Genomic DNA, 6000 nt, shown 5'->3' on the forward strand with positions numbered 1-6000 from the left:
TTGCTCTAATGGAACAGCCTCCGCTGTATCTCCTATCAACTGGGTTTCAGTTTGGAACTGCTGGTTTTGTTCTACAGTTTTACAGGCCAGAGAGGTAACCACTGAAGAACTAAGGGGAGAAAAGAAACATAGCCAAATCAGGCCAACAATCTCATAGCTGTCAAGGTGTGACTAGTGGGGTGCCACAGGGTTCTGTCTTGGGCCCGGTCTTATTCAACATCTTTATCAACGACTTGGATGATGGACTCAAGGGCATCCTGATCAAATTTGCAGATGACACCAAACTGGGAGGGGTGGCTAACACCCCAGAGGACAGGATCATACTTCAAAACGACCTTGACAGATTAGAGAACTGGGAAAAAACAAACAAGATGAATTTTAACAGGGAGAAATGTAAAGTATTGCACTTGGGCAAAAAAAATGAGAGGCACAAATACAAGATGGGTGACACCTGGCTTGAGAGCAGTACATGTGAAAAGGATCTAGGAGTCTTGGTTGACCACAAACTTGACATGAGCCAACAGTGTGACGCGGCAGCTAAAAAAGCCAATGCAATTCTGGGCTGCATCAATAGGAGTATAGCATCTAGATCAAGGGAAGTAATAGTGCCATTGTATTCTGCTCTGGTCAGACCACACCTGGAGTACTGTGTCCAGTTCTGGGCACCACAATTCAAGAAGGACACTGACAAACTGGAACGTGTCCAGAGGAGGGCAACCAAAATGGTCAAAGGCCTGGAAACGATGCCTTATGAGGAACGGCTAAGGGAGCTGGGCATGTTTAGCCTGGAGAAGAGGAGGTTAAGGGGTGATATGATAGCCATGTTCAAATATATAAAAGGATGTCACATAGAGGAGGGAGAAAGGTTGTTTTCTGCTGCTCCGGAGAAGCGGACACGGAGCAATGGATCCAAACTACAAGAAAGAAGATTCCACCTAAACATTAGGAAGAACTTCCTGACAGTAAGAGCTGTTCGACAGTGGAATTTGCTGCCAAGGAGTGTGGTGGAGTCTCCTACTTTGGAGGTCTTTAAGCAGAGGCTTGACAACCATATGTCAGGAGTGCTCTGATAGTGTTTCCTGCTTGGCAGGGGGTTGGACTCGATGGCCCTTGTGGTCTCTTCCAACTCTATGATTCTATGATTCTATGATTCTAAGGTCACTAACACCTCAAAGCTCAAAAACGATAATGTATACAGTGGTACCTCTGGTTATGTACTTAATTCGTTCCGGAGATCCGTTCTTAACCTGAAACCGTTCTTAACCTGAAGACCACTTTAGCTAATGGGGCCTCCTGCTACCGCTGCATGATTTCTGTTCTCATCCTGAAGCAAAGTTCTTAACCTGAGGTGCTATTTCTGGGTTAGCAGAGTCTGTAACCTGAAGCGCCTGTAACCTGAGGTACCACTGTATATAAAATATTTGTTCCCCGGCTCCAAGTGGTTAAACGTAATGCAGATGCCCATGCAAAACACATAAGACAACAAGCTAAAAGTCCCAGCAAACATGCTGATGCCTTGGTAGCGGTCGTGGTCTGTGTGCTTGTTCCCTTCTTCTCCCCTGTTCTTTTTCTTCTCTTTTACCCTTTACACACATATTGGAAATGCTGCAGGCAGACAGTATCGAATGAGACACTTGCAAGCATGAAGCCCACTAATAACATTGTGAACTGGAAACAGGGATACTGTCTAGCGTGAGCTGCTGCCAGAGGGCAAGGAAATTAAAGTCTTATCAGCCACGATATCTGGTGCTGGGAAATTACAAAAATAAAACATTTCTGCTATATAGGGAGGGTTAGATTAGGCACAGGTGAAATCTGGAATTTGTTTAATACTTTGGAGATCCTAATTTGAAGATCCTATTCTGACACCTTCGACAGTCTGGGCGATGTTTTGTTATGTTCCAGGACGTGACACAGCGATGTACCATGGCTCTTTGCAAGAGGCACGACGTGGCAGCGAGGCTGCTTGAAATACTTCTCACATGCAAAACGGCACCAAATCTACAGCCCCACCGACCTAATTAAATAAAGAAGTCCATCTAGACATCTACAAGCAGCAGCAGCAGTAGCAGCAATGGTTTCTCTACTTCTTTTCTTATTTGCTGGCTTCACTGAAATTGAGCATAAGAACATAAAGGGAAATGAGTTGGATTAGATCAAAGGCCATATGGTCCAGGATTCTCCACCCAGATGCCTATGAGATGCCCACAAGCCAGGCCTGAGTGCAATAGCACTCTCCCTGCTATCCCAGGAACCTGTTTTCAGAGGGATACTGCCTCTGACATTGGAGACAGAACATAACCATCATGACTCATAACCGTTGATAGTCTTACCCTCTATGAATTTGTCTAGTTCTCCTTTGCAGTCATCCAAGTTGATGGCCATCACTGCTTCTTGTGGCAGCAAATTCCTGAATGTCAACATTTTGTCCTGAATCTTCTAGTGTTTAGCCACATTAGAGGGCCCCAAGTTCTAGGACTGCATTATGAGAGAGGGGAATACATTTTCTCTATTCACTTTCATTGAACTTCTCCAGGGGGGCGGCCTCTGGCAGGATGGAAGGACCTTTTCCTCACCAGGGGATATGCTTGGGAGTGACCCAGCACCCAGCCTGCTGGAGATGGAACTCCTTGTGAATGCCTCATTGTTTGCCATTATGCCTGGGCAAACTTGGTGAAGGACATTGCTAGGAAGTTACCGTATTTCTCGCTCTGTAACACGCACCCAACCATAACACACACGTAGTTTTTAAAGGAGGAAAACAAGAAAAAAAATATTCTAAACGAAACAGGGGATGTATGATTTTTGTGGTTCATGCTGTGGCCACAGACATGTGATCTGACAGTGAGTTTGGAGTAGCCCAATGCAAAAATCCTGAGGATCCATGTGGATCCATGCTTTGTAACCACGTTTTTACACCACTGCGGCCCCAGGCAACAGTGGGTGCGTGATTTTTTTGGTGCAAGATGTAGCCATGGACATGCTATGTGATCTGATGGTGAATTTGGGGTGACCCAGTGCAAAAATCCTGAGGATCCATGTGGATCCGTGCTTTGTAACCATGTTTTAAGTGGGGAGGGAAGGAAAGGCACTCAAGGGACAAGGAGCACGCGTGGGGTGTGTGGGGAAGGATGCTGCTAATAATGCAGAAGAGGGGTTTAAGGGGAGAAGAAGCATGCATGGGGTGGGTGGAGAAGGATGCTGCTAATAATGAAGAAGAGGGGTATAAGGGGAGAAGGCTCCTCTCCTCCCCCACTTTGCTCCTTTAAAGCAAGCAGGCTCTGCTTTTCTCCCTCCTCCCTGCTCATCCCCGGCTTAGCGAGCTGAAAAACTTTGCTGCTATGTAGCGAGCTGAGTGGGGAGGAGAGAGGGACAGAGAGCCTGCTTGCTTTAAAGGAACCAACTGAACAGGAGCTACTTAGTCCTTTAAAGAAGGAGCTTTGCTCCTTTAAAGGAGCAGGCTCTCTGTCCCTCTCTCTTCCCCACTCAGCGGCTCTTCTCCTGCTTTGCTGTTTCAAAGCGAGCCACGGAGGAGGGAAGGAAGGGGAACCATGGATCCTCTGCTCACGACTGCAGCAGATCCCCCCCCCCGCCACCTGTAGGCATTCCCTCCATAACAGGCACAGACATTTCCCCTTACTTTCTAGGAGGGAAAAAGTGAGTGTTATGGTGCAAAAAATACGGTAATACAGTGGTACCTCGGGTTACAGACACTTCAGGTTACAGATGCTTCAGGTTACAGACTCCGCTAACCTAGAAATAGTACCTTGGGTTAAGAACTTTACCTTAGGATGAGAACAGAAATCGTGCGGCGGCGGCGGGAGGCCCCATTAGCTAAAGTTGTACCTCAGGTTAAGAACGGTTTCAGGTTAAGAACGGACCTCCAGAATGAATTAAGTTCTTAACCCGAGGTACCACTGTACTACTTTGGCGAATGGCTTTCCCCATAACAAAAAACCAGATGTGAAATCCTAATCAGGGAGAGAACTTAACAATTTAAGAAGGTTCCTGCTGGAAATGTAAAGAAAAAGAATGTACCTTTAACATATATGGTGGTCATGTAAAGTAATAAAGGCTTTCTGGGAAAGGATATATAATGAGCTGAAAAAATGTTTAAATAACTTTTGTTAAAAAACCAGAAGCCTTTTTATTAGGAATTGTAGGTACCAAAATTCCAAAAGAACAGAAAGGGCTTTTTTGTATGCAAAACAGCAGCACAGATGCTACAAGCCCAGAGATGGAAAGAAGAAAGAGTCCCTACCAGAGAGGAATGGCAAACCAAGCTGTTAGACTACGCCAAAATGGCAAAACTGACTGGAAAGCTCAGGGACCAAGAGAACAAAAACTTCAAGAAAGGATAGGAAAAAAATTCTAATTTATTTAAGAGACCACTGTAAGCAGATAGAAATGTTGGCAGGATTTTAATTTCACTTGTAATGTAACAATTACTATGGGCAATAAGGATAGATATAAAAAAATAGATTATGAAATAATATGCAGTTGAAAATGTTGACAATAGGTCCCATGGAGGAGATGGGGGAAAGTCTTGAGATTCAGAGAAATCTCTTTACATGGATATGTATTTGGTATTGCTATAACTTTATATTTGTAAAATCAAATTTTTTTTTTTAGAGAAGGTTCCAGCAGCTCAATTAGGAATGGGGAAGCTAAATGGAAGTTCCAGCTTCAAAGGCTGTATGCCCACTGGATACCTACCCTGATTGTGAGGCTTCTCGGAAGTCTCTGAATGGGACCATCTCTACCATTAGACAAAGTGAGACAATCACATCAGGCAGCAATGACAGGCCCCCCATTCACCCTGAGCATCCTTGGCCATTGCCTTCTGTTAGATACCAGAGCTGTTTGTGCCACACAGCCTGTCATGCACCTCCCAAGCTAGTGGGATGCCCTGAGCCCACTCAGCTTATGTGGACGATGTTATTCCACTGACAGAGTGGAAGCAAAATTCAGCTGCTTGAAGGATGCTTCTCAGTAGAGAAAAGCAAAATTAGCAAAGCAGTAATCAATATTTATTTACACATTCATAATCTGAAATTTGCACTGCCCTCCCCCCCCCCGGAAACAAGACAGCTGTTATGCATGAGTTTCAGCCATCGATGCTTGTATCATACTTGGTGCTACACAGCATAATTTAGAAACTTCATGGAAAACTTTTTTTTAAAAAACGGCAAAGTATACTTTAGTTTCCTTGAAATCAGCAGTGCATATTTTCCTCTCGCTCACTCCCCTCACTCTCCCCCCCCCCAGTCAGGATTCACTTTGAATAGGAAGCAATTCATTCTACAGAGGGTTTGGGCTGAAAGGATATTAAGTTACTGCTCTTTACAAATAAATACTCAAAAACTCAACAAGGTTTGGTCAGACACCAGCCACTGAAGAGAATGTGTGCTTGGTGAATGGAAATATCCATGAATAAGATGGATTCATAAACAGGGCCAGAGAATGGGACTTTAAAAACCACAGGACTAGACATGACGAAGGAAGGAAGTTGGTTTCTCTGGAACCGAGAACATACGTTGTGATTCAGTGGAGCAAGTAATTTTTTTGGTTTTCTGGCTTTCCTGTGAAGGAGATGTGGATGGAGTTCCTTGAAATATGCAATTATTTTAGTTCGCTATATAGCCATTGCCTGCTGACATTCGAGGCTGCTTTACAAAAGGTCTTTTTAATGTGGCCACAGTGTTTCGAGCACCTGAACCTGCAATAATAAAGATGTACTTGGGTGACAACCGTGTGTACAAAAAATGTAGCGCCTCATTACAGATTTCAGGCAGACCTGTGCACCAGATAGACTTCTTCTACAAGGTACATTGTTGGCAATCTGGGTCTCATCTACTTAATGGTGGCAAAAAAGCACTTTCTTTTTCAGACTTTGAAAAGCAAGTAGGGCTGAACTGTGAAAGCAAGCCTAACATAGAATGACATATGTGTAGTGCAATGGACCTTTGCAACTAAAGCATCAGCATAGGACCAAGCTTA

Source organism: Podarcis vaucheri, assembly GCF_965113315.1.
Source record: "Podarcis vaucheri genome assembly, chromosome: 2".
In the NCBI taxonomy this organism is placed as follows: domain Eukaryota; kingdom Metazoa; phylum Chordata; class Lepidosauria; order Squamata; family Lacertidae; genus Podarcis; species Podarcis vaucheri.